Below are 14701 nucleotides of genomic sequence, written 5' to 3' on the forward strand. Positions count from 1 at the left end.
AAAAAAAAATAGCAAGGAAAAAGATTAAATTCTCAGGAATAAACTTAAGAGCAAATATAAATACCTATAAAACTCATTGCCACAGAGTCATTTCTGACTCATAGTGACCCCACGTGACAGGGTAGGTCTGCCCCACAGGGTTTCCAAGGTTGTAATCTTTGTAGAAGCAGATTGCCACATCTTTCTCAGGGCATGCTTATAGATTCAAACCACTGACCTTTCGGTTAGCAGCTGAGTGCTTAACCAGTGCACCACCAGGGCTCACTATGAGTCAGAATCGTCTCGAAGGCAACATTTTTTTTTTTTTACTTTACCAAGCATGATGTCCTTCTCCAGGTCCCTCCTGATATGTCCAAACTATGTGAGATGAAGTCTCACCATCCTCCCTTCTAAGGAGCATTCTGGCTGTACTTCTTCCAAGACAGATTTATTTGTTCTTCTGGCAGTCCACGGAATATTCAATATTCTTTGTCCACACCATAACTCAAAGGTGTCAATTCTTCTTTGATCTTCCTTAATCATTGTCCAGCTTTTGTATGCATACGAGACTATTGAAAACACCATGGCTTGAATCAGGCACAGTTTAGTCCCCGAAGTGAATTTTTAACACTTTGAAGAGGTCTTTTGCAGTAGATTTGCCCAGTGCAATATATTGTTGGATCTATTACCTAATCATAAATTCAAATTCATTTTTAGGGGAAAAAAATAGAGCTTGTTCTTAGGAAAATAAGAGGTTGCTGATTAAGGAGCTGTCAGTTGCTTGATTCCAAAAGCAATCTGCGAAAATGCTGACTTTAACCTTTCTCTTTAATGGCGCTGCTTGTAGCACCAAATAGGCCGCTGACTTTCGAGGACAGGGAGCTGGCCCAGCATCTATTTCCCCAAGGGCCTGCTTCATGCTGAGGATTGATGCAGCACCAATTTGGATGAACAAATATGTGGGGTCTTTCTAGAATGTCACAAATGGTGCCCCAAGTAACAGGACAACTTCTCCTCGGGACCAACCCACACCACACCCCAAGGGCTGCTTGTGGAAGACAGTGCCGTCTGGCTCCCCTGCAGGGATGCATCACCCCCGTCTTCGTAGGCAGTACACAGCTACCTATAAACCGAGGAAATCCACAGAATCTATTTGTCACGTAACTCCAGACACTTTAATGCACTATCAGCTATAACCTCTGAATAAAACCAAACTTGGATCAAAATTTATTTCATGTCAAAATTTTATCCTAGTTATAAACCCTATTAGGGCTTGAAAACACTGTGACATTAAATTCATCCACACTGCAAGATGGAACATTAGGGAGGGGACGAGTCCCATTTGTTGGTTTTATTTTACCAACATTAGACTGAGAAATTAAATCCCTCCGCCCTGCCTCCTAAATATGCCAGGATTCACTTTCAATTTTGCCCTCGCTTGGGCCTAAGGGTGCAGTTAATATTACAATGTTCTCCAGAGCATTCTGAGTTGTCATTCAATGGCCCCAACTTTTCTTGGTTTGGGTATCATTGTTTGACCTGAATTGAAATCAAGGGGATATTTATAAACTATCTCGTCCTCAAGTTCTCACCCCTGGCTGTATATAAGCCTAAACTTGCTGTTGTTGAGTTGATTCCAACTCCTAGCAACCCTATAGGACAGAGCAAAACTGCCCCATAGTGTTTCCAAGGAGTGGCTGATGTATTTGAACTGCTGACCTTTTGGTTAGCAGCTGAGCTCTTAACCACTGCGCCGCCAGGGTTTCCGGCTGCATATAGAACTGTTAAAAGTCTCATGACAGTCCCCACTGCTGAGCAACAGAAAGCAAACCTTTGTGATGTGTGCCCAGCATGGGAATTTGAAAAGAGCCCACATGTCATTCTGTCCCACATCGAGAGTTTAGAGTTAACAACGGCTGCCCTGAAGCAGAGCTTCCTGAATTGCAATGAACACTACCTGAGTTGCTGGCTAAACCCCCAAGTTCTAGTTCAGTGAGTCTGGGGTGCGGCCTGAGATTCTACTTTCTACCAAGCTCCCCAGTGATAGTGGATCTGCCGGTCCACAGACTACCCACTAAGTAGAGAGTCTGGCATCCTCCCCAGGGCCACAGCTTTCTCACCTGCTGGGCATGAGGCTCTGGCAGTCACGGAACCTACCCTGAGCTATAACAGTTCTGACCCTGGAGAAAGCCACACAGACCTTCCTCTTCCTCCCGGCAACCCTTCTCTCCCTGTTCCCATGTCTCATGGCCATGACACAGGATGTTGTGTACCACATACGATTCTATCGTATAATCTGGGGGCATGGCTTCTTCCACCTCCATGACGGTTCATTTCAGCAACTTTGGAATGTCGCATGAAAGTCAATATGCACCAACTGGGAAAGCTAAGATACAGGTGCTAGAAAAAATATATAACAATGATGGATAAGGTGCTGAATTGTGCTGGACAGATCCCCCACCCTCAGCTTAGAGATCAGCACAAGACATTTTACTGAAACTGCTGCACCCCTCACAAAGGAGACACTCAGGGTAACGAGAGCTGGGTGATCAGCTTAAGTACATGATAAGAAAATTACATCTTAGAATGCTTTCGCCAACACACAATTACAGTGTATTTAACAAGTCAATGGTGCTGAGATAAGCAGTCACCGTGAAAACAGTTAAATTGTTCTTGCAAAGGCAAGGCTGGTCAGAGACTTTATATAGAGAAATAGAACATGGTTTTCAGTCTTATCGTACCTTGCAATCTTTGTGATCTTCATGATGTATTTGAAAAGCAAGAAACCACTAACAAAATCACCTAGCGGATTTATCAACAAAAGAGAGGGAGAATAGGATCAGAATAAAATGCATCAGCCGTCTTCTATACGGTGAAAAAGCCCAGAGTTTTGGCCAGAGACAACATGGATGTGGTGTTGTGGGTGAGGATGGAAACACAAGCATACAACCTGCAAGTTGTGTGCTGGCTCTAGGCTTCCCTGCGTCTCATCAGCAGTCAGCCACAACTGGAGGTGCCTCTCCCTGTAGCTTTAACATCCAAGGGCAGTGTAGACTTTAAATACAATTTTGTCATCGTTGTTGTTGGTGCTGTCAAATTTCCCTAACCCATGGCAACATCATGCATGATAGGATTGGACCATTATGACCCATAGGGCTTTCACTGGCTGACTTTTGGAAGTAGATTGCCAGGCCTTTCTTCCTAGTGTGTCTTAGTCTGGTAGCTCCACCGAAGCCTGTTCAGCATCACAGCAACACACAAGCCTCTATTGACAGAAGGGTGGTAGCTGCACATGACGTGCATTGGCTAAGAATCAAACCTGGGTTTCCTGGATAAAAAAAATATATATATAAGAATTCTACCACTGAGTCACCAATGTCCCCTAAAGACAACCTAAAGGTCACAAAATGAGCTCCTTTCTAAAAGAAGCTTCATCTCACTAGCAAATAACCTCAATGCAATTTTCCAAAGACAACACAGAGATGCTGAAGATAAGGTCTCAAAAACAGTGCCAAAACATTGAATAGCTTGTCATTTTTTATAGGAAATGCTCATGCTTCATTCCAATGTTGTCAAGTGATTAATAGCAGTAAAAATGAAACAGTGACATTCAAAGTAAATCTACATCCACATCACCTGCATGACCATCCGGAAAATCTATCTTTTTCTCTAGTGCCTTCTCAACTATGATCCAGGAGGGCAGCAGCTAGTAATCTTCTCTGTGTCTGCAAGCCCTGGGCAGACACGCGTCTGGGGTAAAGAGTCTCTGCCCTGTCCAGGGGAACTGGGGAGCATTCTTCAAAGGCAGCACCTTTTGAGGTAAGTCATGGCAGATGGCGAGGGCTCTTCCAGGCACAGAAAAGGCCAGACCTCATTTCAAATATGAAGAACCACCAATCTGGGGCTTTGTCTTGACAAGGAACCCCCATTGTGGGTCCTCAGTCAATATTTGGAGAAAGAATAAAGGAGTAAGTAATTGAATAGAACTGAAATATGAATCATGAGTTTTTGATGAAAAAGGTCCATCTGAAGAGAAGAGAAACTCTCAAAAGAGAAAATGTATTATTTATCAAGATGATGGTCTTATTTATAATGCTAGGAATTAAAAATAAATATCTGACAATAAATCGTGGAAAGTATGTGGTCTTTAATAATTTTGTTTATTGGACACTCTCACTTTCTGTTAACGGGACTACAAATTGTGGGAAAAAATTAGGAGGGTAATTTGGCAACTAGTATCAAAGATACGGAAACCCTGGTGGCATAGTGGTTAAGAGCTCTGGTGGCTAACAAAAGGTCAGCAGTTCGAATCCACCAGGCACTTTTTGGAAACTCTATGGCACAATTCTACTCTGTCCTATAGGGTTGCTATGAGTTGGAATTGACTTGACGGGAATGGGTTTGGTTTTGGGTTTGATCAAAGGTATTAAAATATATTCAAAAACATATGCCAGCATTTCACCATTTGACTCTTACGAGGTTATCCTAAACACAAAATCAGATAAATCAGATGAAAAAAAAAAAATCAGATAGGACATGGGAATTCATGTGCAAACATACTCCCTGCAAAGGACAGACAACGGTCATCTTTAGGCTGAACAGGAGATGTATGGGATGGGTTAGAGGAGAAGACAGCTCAATTAGTAGCTCTGTGACCCTTTCCTAATACATGCCATGGAGCTCATAGCAGAACCCACTTTGTTATCAGGTTAATGAGATCATTCATGGAAAGCACTGGGCACATGCCCTGTTCGTGGAGACACAGGTTGGTTGATCCCCCTCCACACAGTGGAATGTGAGGCAACACAGCCAGTGGTGTGGTCACGACTCATTCTAAAGGAGATGCACCTTGTAAAGGGAATCCCACAGCTTACAGAACAGGTGTACCAGCTTCCTTCTGTATTCAATCCATGCCAGACACCAGGCTTACACCTCACAAATGGTATCTTGTTCGTCTTCATAACGACTCCTTCAGGCATGATTCCACATCAGGACAAAGACACTGAGGGATTCAATAACCTGCTCAAGTTCATGCAGCAGGTGTTTTGAAACTGGGATCTAAGCACAGTTCAGGCTGCACTGCTCCAGCAACTGTTTATCAAGAGTCATCTGTGTGCTGAAGATCATTCAAAACGGCTGCAGCAGTACACTGATGGGGAACTGCCAGAAATCCAAACCAGATTCAGAAGAGGACATGGAACCAGGGATATCATTGCTGATGTCAGAAGGATCTTGGCTGAAAGCAGAGAATACCAGAAAGATGTTTACCTGTATTTTATTGACTATGCAAAGGCATTTGACTGTGCGGATCATAACAAACTATGGATAAAACTTTGAAGAATGGGAATTCCAGAACACTTAATTGTGTTCATGAGGAACTTGTACATAGATCAAGAGGCAGTTGTTCAAAGAGAACAAGGGGATACTGCCTGGTTTAAAGTCAGGAAAGGTGTGCATCCGGGTTGTACCCTTTCACCATACCTATTCAATCTGTATGCTGAGCAATAATCCAAGAAGCTGTACTATATGAAGAAGAACAAGTATCGTGATTGAAGGAAGATTCATTAACAACCTTGGATATGCAGATGACGCAACTTTGCTTGCTGAAAGTGAAGAGAACTTGAAGCACTTACTGTTAAAGGTCAAAGATCACAACCTTCAGTATGGATTACATCTCAGCATAAAGAAAACAAAAGATCTTCACAACTGGACCAATAAGCAACACGATAAACAGAGAAAAGACTGAAGTTGTCAAAAGATTTCATTTTACTTGGATCCACAATCAACACCCATGGAAACAATAGTCAAGAAATCAAATGACACATTGCATTGGGCAAATCTGCTGCAAAATACCTCTTTAAAGTGTTAGAAAGCAAGGATGTTACCTTGAAGACTAAGGCACCCCTGACCCAAGCCATGGTGTCTTCAATCACCTTATGTGCATGCGAAATCTGGACAATGAATAAGGAAGACCGAGGAAGAAAAAATGCCTTTTAATTATGGTGTTAGCAAAGAATACTGAGTATGCCATGGACTGCCAAAAGAACGAACAAATCTGTCTTGGAAGAAGTACCACCACGGTGCTCCTTAGAAGCAAGGGTAAAGAGACTACATCTCACATACTTTGGACTTGTTATCAGGAGGGATCAGTCCCTGCAGAAGGACATCATGGATGGTAAAGTAGAGGGTCAGGGAAAAAGAGGAAGACCTTCAATGAGATGGAGTGACACAGTGGCTGCAATGGTGGGCTCAAACATAACAATGATTGTGAGGATTGTGCAGGACTGGGCAATGTTTTGTTCTGTTGTACATACAGTCACTATGAGTCAGAACCGACAACAACAACAATTGTGAGCCAAAAGCTGCTACAAGCCTTTGAGACCCATCAGTGAACTAAACAGGTAAAGATCCTAGTCCTCAAGAGATTGTCCCTCTATCAGAAGACAAGAGATGAGCAACAAACACCCTAAATATGCAAATTATAAAGTATGCTAGAAGGCAATGAGAAGAGCCCTGGTGGCACAATGTTAAGCACTCGGCTGCGACCCCACCAGCAGCTCTGTGGGAGAAAATACCTGGAAATCCGTTCCTGTGAAGATTACAGCCTAGGAAACCCCACGGTTTCTACTCCGCCATATACGGTTGTTATGAGTTGGAATCGACTTGATGGCACACAACAGCAACAGGAGGTGATAAATGCTGCAGGGGAAAAAGAAAAACAGAATAGGAAGGAGTTAAGTTGGGGCATAAAGTGATCAAGGTAAACCACATCAAGAAGTTGAGGCTTGAGAAAAAAATTGAACCCTTTAAAGCTTTAACAAAGTTAACCAAGCAAATACATATATACGAAGAGAGAGCAGCAGGCAGAGTGGATGCCCAGAGCAAAGGACAAAACAGGAGCGAGCCTGGTGGGCTTGAAAAAGAGCAGGAGGTCAGAGTGACTGGAGTAGGATGAGACAGAGATGGTGGGCAAGGGAGGCTGGAGAAGTGACAGGGCTGGAGTGCGTAGAAGCCTGGAGGGTGTTTAGGGACCTCAACTTTCAGAGACACCAGCCCAGGCTATTGGGTGGCTGTAGTCCACATTGCCTGATGTACTTTTCAGGCTTGGCCCTCTCCCCAGAAGCCACCTCTTAGCAATTCAACGTCACAGCTAAACACTCGCCTGGACTCTGCTGTTCATCAAAACTTCAGTTTAATGGCTCTATACTCCACAGACATTTTCCCCCAATTTTTGCAGTTCTCCCCAAAACACAAAGTGAAAAATACTCCCCCCTAAGTAAACCAGTCAAAAGATTTGTATTCAAAAAGCTTCCCCAGCTCTTAAAAATAGACTGTTTTCTATAATAAGAGCAATGACTATTTCACAAAACATTAGTCCTTCCAGACCCATAAATCCAGGGAAGAGCTAGACATCCAAAAGCAAGGGTTTCCCCCTTGAATTAAAGCCCCCATCTGTCCATTAACAGGAACCTACAGCAGCCACACCAGCCCCAGTACCTGCTTCTCCCCCACTGAATCAGAAAGCCGGGGCTCCCGTGATGGATAACAGCTCCACCAAGGGCTCATCTTATTTCCTGGGGCACTTTCTGGAGATGATATTGCATGGGCCTGTCTAGGCTGACAATAAATAAACACTCAGTAATTTTCTTTGGAAAGATGGATGTAGTGTACTCCGGTAAAGTTATTTGGGGTTTACACTAAAAGGTGTTACATGAATCAGTCATGCTGGGAGACAGGAACAAATAGCAGAGATTGCAGCTGATACTGAAGTTAAATTAGGGAAAGAAGATGCTCAATTACTCTAATACGTGTTTCATATGGTTTGATGTACAATGTGTTCATGCACAAGTCATTTGGATATGTTTTCAGGGGGGACCAGTCCCTGGAGAAGGACATCATGCTTGGTAAGGCAGAGGGTCAACAAAAAAGAGGAAGACCACGGACAAGATGGACTAACACGGTGGCTGCAACAATGATTGTGAGGGTGGTGCAGAACTGGGCAGTGTTTCGTTCTTTTGTACATAGGGTTGCTATGAGTCAGAACCAACTCAACAGCACCTAAAAACAACATAACATGGTCATACATATATATATGCATGTGTAAGTTTGTATAACATATACTTACACATGCACACATATTCACACACACATTCACTCTGTCATGCTTCTCAGGGGAACACAAGGCTCAAGGAACCCACTGGTCCTGCTTTCCTAGGGTTTCAGTGGTGGATTTGAAGTGAGGTTTTAACAGTGATCAAGAAGAGCTGTACATGGAATCGAAGTGTTACAGTCAGCAAAGAAGCTCGTGGTGAGTGCTGGTTCCCAAGCCCACCTCTGCGAAACAGTCGGTGGTCCCTGTGCTCAGCAAGCTCAGTAAGCTCAGTCACTGCCGTCTAGAGCAGAGCCTTGGCTGCTTGGGCAAGCTGGCTGAATGTGTGCAGGTCAGGCCTCATTCCTGAATGAAGCTCATGGCCCGTGATACACTTGGAAGGTCCTCCTAGACAGTCCAGTCCATCAAGAGCCTTAAACCCAAAGAGACAAAAGCATTGACCTTTCTACATATTTCCTCCCTTTGTCCCTGCCCACCTCACCCCCACAGCTGTTTCTGCCTCAATGATACTGTCCCACCTCATCTTCTCCCCTAATGTTCCTAAGCACTCGTACCACCATCCACCAAGTTATGCAAGACCCAAACTTGGATGTGATCTTTTCCTACTTCTCCCACCCTGATTTCCTCAGATTGGTTAAACCCCAAGTATCTCTCCACTCCCAGCCACTTCCCTTTCCAAAATGTGATCTTATTTTTCAGATCATTGCAACAGCTTTTATAGTAGGTTTCCCTCAGTCTGTTCTCTACAGTGTAACCACCATGATGATGCTAAAATATAAATCTGGTTGTGGCATGTTCTCCAATAGATTCTCTTGTAATAAGAAAAATCAAAACTCCTTAACATGGACTACAGCGCTGTAGTCACCCCAATAGTTGACAACTTTGAAAATGAGCAGATAACGAGATACATCATTTTGTTTAATCTGCATAATCCCCTGGTGAGATGGGTGCTGATTATATTACTGTTTGCATGTTAGGAGCCTGAGGATTAGAAAGTCAATATGTGATTCGAATGCTACTCTGACTCTAAAGACCATTCTGCAAACCACAGAGCCCACTTGACCTACTTACCCACTCCAGTCTCACCTTTTGCCATGACCCACTTCATGCCCACATTGAAATCATTTTCCACAGCTGAGCACCCTATGTCTTGCTTTGGAGTCTTTACTTTGAACTCTCTGCCCAGGATGCCCTCCTTTGTTTGCTTTGAGAACTTGTATTTATCCTTTTTCTCCCACCAGTGTGCCAGAGAAACCAGAAGGTGCAGTGTCAGAAGCTGGGCCAGGTCTGGCATGGAGGGCTCCTACCATCCCCAAGAGAGCAGCTTCTTTGAGGGGACGGTTAGTGCCAGCTTCCACCCAATTTTGTGAAAGTCTGTCCAGGTCATAGATTTGAAGGTTTGTAGTATAAAGCACTTTTGCATGTAGCTTGTTGGTGGTGGGGGCCTTGGGCATTCTTACGGAACAAGAAGAGGCTGCAAGGTATGGCCTTAGGTAGTAAGTATGCTTGACACCTGCAGGAGGCCACCGGGAAAAATCCCTAAATCTCCTCAAGGCAGAAGATAGGAACCCTGCACAGAGACTGAGGGAGGGAAGGCAAGATTGGAGAAGGAGACAGTGGGGGAGCAGGAGTGTGCCGTGAGGAGGGTGAAACCTTCACAGAGAACAGCAGCAAATCTAATTTGTGAGGAGGACCACCTCTGAGCTTCCTCCTGCTAACTCCAGGCCGGGAGCAGAGAAGTGCAGGGTAGAGGGAAAAAAACATGGAGAGGTAGAGGGCCATACACCAGCTCAATCACTATCCATCTATCCTACCTGGCTAATACCTGCTTAGCATCTGTAAACATTAGCCCGTGAGGATGAAGGAGGACGCTACATTCAGGCACATTTTGGGAATAGAAGTGCAGCATAAATACAAAGAGCTAGAATGATATGCTGGCAGAATTTACTTCAGAAATGCAACTTGATGCTCTGGGATGTGCAAAATGCCAGCGCTTTACATAGTATTTGTGATATATTTGTCACTTGAATAGGTACATCTTTGCTTGCCCCAAGCTGGCCAGGCCCAAAGGAGATAGAAATAAACCAGCAGGAAATTATGTATGTTCTACAACGTCAGAAAATGTTTCCCATGTTGGGTTTGGGAGAAAACAAATTCAACTCATTTTTCAACTAGCAGCAGCATGTGGGTATCTTCCCAGGCTTCCCAGGGAGGGCACCGGTGGAGCTATGGAGCTCTGGGGCCATGGAACCATGGGGCCATGGAATCATGGAGCCTATGGCCATGGGGCTGTGGGGCTGTGAGGCAGTGGAGCTGTGGGGCCATGGAGCCATAGAGCCTTGGGGCTATGGAGCTGTGGAGCCTCATGGCTGGGAGAAAAGACACAGATGGTGAAGAAACCTCCTGGTCCTGGAAGGCTTCCAGATGAGGTGCACCATTCCCTTGGTTCCCGAGCTCCTTGGATGATGGCCTTGGAGCTCAGCTCACATCAAGGAAATAGTTCTGGGAGTCCCACTTTCCCACTGCTGCTTCCCACCATCAGACAGCTTGTTACATCAGCTACCCATCTATTATGGGTTGAAAGCTGTACCCGAAAAAGTTATGTTGAAGCCCTAACCCTACTACCTGGAACGTGACTTGGTTTGGAAACACAGCCTGTGAAGATGTTGTCAGTTAGGTTGACAAGAGGTCATACTGGAGTAGGGTGGACTATAAGCCAATATGAGTGGTGTCTTTAAGAAAAGAGAAGAGACACAGGGTTAGAGAGACACAGAGGAAAGATGGCCATCTGACAACGAAGGCAGAGTTTGGAGTGATCTACAAGCCAAGGAAAGCCAAGGATTGCCAGGAACTACTACCAGAACCTGGGCAAGGAAAGATCCTCCTCTAGGGTCTTCAAAGGGAGTATGGTCCTGATGACACCTTGATTTTGCATTCCCAGCCTCCAGAACTGTGCCATAGAATATGTGTATTGTTTTAAGCCCCCTGGCTTGTGGTACTTGTTATGGCAGGCCTGGAAAACCAATACACCATTCCATCCCAGGGATTCCAGCAGGCTGACCTACACATGCCCTCCCTGTAAACCATGCTGCTGGGCCTGGGTTTTTCTCCCTCCACCACCTCTCATTTACTTGATCCAATTCTTCTTTCGCAGGTATCAGTGCAAAGACACAAGATGTGCCACACTGGTGAGGGACCCAAAGTTCTCGTGGGGGGTAGCTGAGACACTGGCAGAAAGATGCTGACCACGGAAGCCAGAGATTTAGTGGCCTGGTCAAGCTCAGCTCAATGAATTTGCTGGAAAATTACCTGGGTATGTGTGCACTGCTTAACTTTCAGGTTTGCAGTTACTGATGAGATAAAATGGCGGAGTTTAATGAAATTCCCTGTAAACTATGAGGGTAGTATTATTTTTGTTGGATTGAAATATCTCCTACATAATACTCCTCTTCTCAATGAACCCCTTGCCTTGACATATCACTGAGGTGCCACTGACAGGCACCAGGAACAGTAATGCAGACTATCCGTGTCAGTGCCTCCTGTCTCTCATCTGACTCCTAAGCAGTACTCTGGGATGCTCAATTATTTTTGGTTTTTATTGCTGTTGTTTTAAACTACAAAAGGACTGTGAGATTCATTTACATTTGTCTCATATGCATCCTTCTGGACCTTGAAAGCCATGCCCATGTCTTCCTTCCCATGAATATCTCCTTTGTACATCAATAAATTAGCTCATTTCCAGCTGGATGTTGATGATAATCAAATGTCAGTCATTAAATGACTGACTAGACCCCTACAGGTGCAGAAGAGGAGTTTTATGTCCCCACCCAGCCCCATCTACAGCGCCATCAATGATGAAGCATTTCACATCATAGACAAGCTGAGATGACAGGGGCCCATGTCTGCAGAGCCCAAGCCAGACACTCTACTGATGATAGAAGGCTGGCTTACTTTCATTTAAATCATATTCAAAAGTAATTTTTTAAATAGCTAATCTCAGAAAGAAAACCCTGGTGGCATAGTGGTTAAGTGCTATGGCTGCTAACCAAAGGGTCAGCAGTTAGAATCCTCCAGGCACTCCTTGGAAACTTTATGGGAGGCAGTTTTACTCTGTCCTATGGGGTCGCTATGAGTCGGAATTGACTCGACGGCACTGGGTTTTCTGGGTAATCTCAGAAAGAAATAGCTAATCAGAGTCAAAAAAATCTCAGAAATGAGACTACGGCTTTACAGAAGATAATTCTCAATACTTCAGCTTTTACCATTTATTTTCAAAATCCCCTAAAGGATCAAAAGGTAACAAAACTTCAAACCACTACATAATTCCGCCAATGAAGGTTTTTGTTTTCTTACTGTTCCTTTTATCTCCCGGAAGGAAAAGGCAATGGACCCAAAGGGACTACCTGAAGTAAGAAGACTGTATTAGTGATTTTTCCTTTAAAAAATTTTGTTCTGACATACCTTATGCATTGAAGAAGATACACCTGAAATGTTAAAGCCTAAGGAACAATATAATTAGCACCAATGAGTCCATTGTCTATCTTAAGGAACAGAAATTCAGTTGCAGCCACCAAGTACCCTCCTTAATCATGTCTTCTTCCTTGTCCCTTTGCCATCTTGAAGTTTATGATTATTATTCCATTGCTACCTTTACTATATAAAAAAAAAATCCAGAAGCCAAGATGGCGGACTAGGCAGACGCTACCTCGGATCCCTCTTACAACAAAGACACGGAAAAACAAGTGAATCGATCACATACATAACAATCTACGAACCCTGAACAACAAACACAGATTTAGAGACGGAGAACGAACTAATACAGGGAAGCAGCGATTGTTTCCAGAGCCTGGAGCCAGCGCACCAGTCAGGTACGGCACGAGCACAGAGAGCTGCTCCACCCCCATGAACTAACCCCGGGAGGGGGACCAGCCGGTTCCGCGGGCGGTGTGGGACGCAGCCGGTAGGAGAAGTCCCTGGGAGGCAGTGACTGGTCTCGGAGCAGGAAGAGCAGTGTCCCAGCCGGGCAACTGTCCCGCCGGGATTTGGACTGGACGCAGGTACGGCATAAACACAGAGAACTGCTCCACCCCCCTGAACTAACCCCGGAAAGGGGCCCAGCCGGGTCGCGCGGGCGGCATGGGACGCAGCCGATAGGAGAAGTCCCCGGGAGGCAGCAACTGGTATTGGAGCGGGGAGATCAGCGTCCCAGCCGGGACACTCGGTCACGGCACAAGCACGGGGAGCTGCTCCACCCATCTGAACTAACCCCGGGAGGCGGCCCAACTGGTTCGCAGGGGCGGCATGGCCACGCGGCTGGAGGGACGAGAAGTCCCCGGGAGGCAGCGACTGATTTTGGAGTCAAGAGTGCACCGTCCCAGTAGGGGAGCCTTGACGCTGAGTGTGCGGCTGGAAGCGGAGGATCTGACCGTGACTCCAGCGGGCCAGACCCTCCAGGGGCAATCTCCACACAGCCAGCACACATAGGCGACGCGCCTGTGGGAATCTCGGATATAATAGTCATTCCAAGCAAGACAAGCAACTCTGGCTATATTCTGAGGTGCTACTCTCCTATCTCTCTGTTCCCTCCCCCACCCTCCCCAGGCGGCTTCATTAACATCCAAATAGCTTGAGCCAGAGGGAGAACTCTGATAGGGATCTGACTGCATTTTTTTTTTTAGCGGATTTTCTGGAAAAACTAGTTTCCCAGTGATGGCTCGGAGACAACAATCCATATCAAACCACTTAAAGAAGCAGACCATGACAGCTTCTCCAACCCCCCAAACAAAAGAATCAAAATCTTTCCCAAATGAAGATACAATCCTGGAATTATAAGATACAGAATATAAAAAACTAATTTACAGAATGCTTAAAGATATCACAAATGAAATTAGGATATCTGCAGAAAAAGCCAAGGAACACACCGATAAAACTGTTGAAGAACTCAAAAAAATTATTCAAGAACATAGTGGAAAAATTAATAAGTTGCAAGAATCCATAGAGAGACAACATGTAGAAATCCAAAAGATTAACAATAAAATTACAGAATTACACAACGCAATAGGAAGTCAGAGGAGCAGACTCGAGCAATTAGAATGCAGACTGGGACGTCTGGAGGACCAGGGAATCAATACCAACATAGCTGAAAAAAAATCAGATAAAAGAATTAAAAAAAATGAAGAAACCCTAAGAATCATGTGGGACTCTATCAAGAAGGATAACTTGTGAGTGACTGGAGTCCGAGAACATGGAGGGGGGACAGAAAACACAGAGAAAATAGTTGAAGAACTCCTGACAGAAAACTTCCCTGACATCATGAAAGACGAAAGGATATCTATCCAAGATGCTTATTGAACCCCATTTAAGATTGATCCAAAAAGAAAAACACCAAGACATATTATCATCAAACTCACCAAAACCAAAGATAAACAGAAGATTTTAAAAGCAGCCAGGGAGAAAAGAAAGATTTCCTTCAAGGGAGAATCAATAAGAATAAGTTCAGACTACTCAGCAGAAACCATGCAGGCAAGAAGGGAATGGGACGACATATACAGAACACTGAAGGAGAAAAACTGCCAGCCAAGGATCATATATCCAGCAGAACTCTCTCTGAAA

The sequence above is a fragment of the Elephas maximus genome, chromosome 16, assembly GCF_024166365.1.
Source record: "Elephas maximus indicus isolate mEleMax1 chromosome 16, mEleMax1 primary haplotype, whole genome shotgun sequence".
NCBI lineage: Eukaryota > Metazoa > Chordata > Mammalia > Proboscidea > Elephantidae > Elephas > Elephas maximus.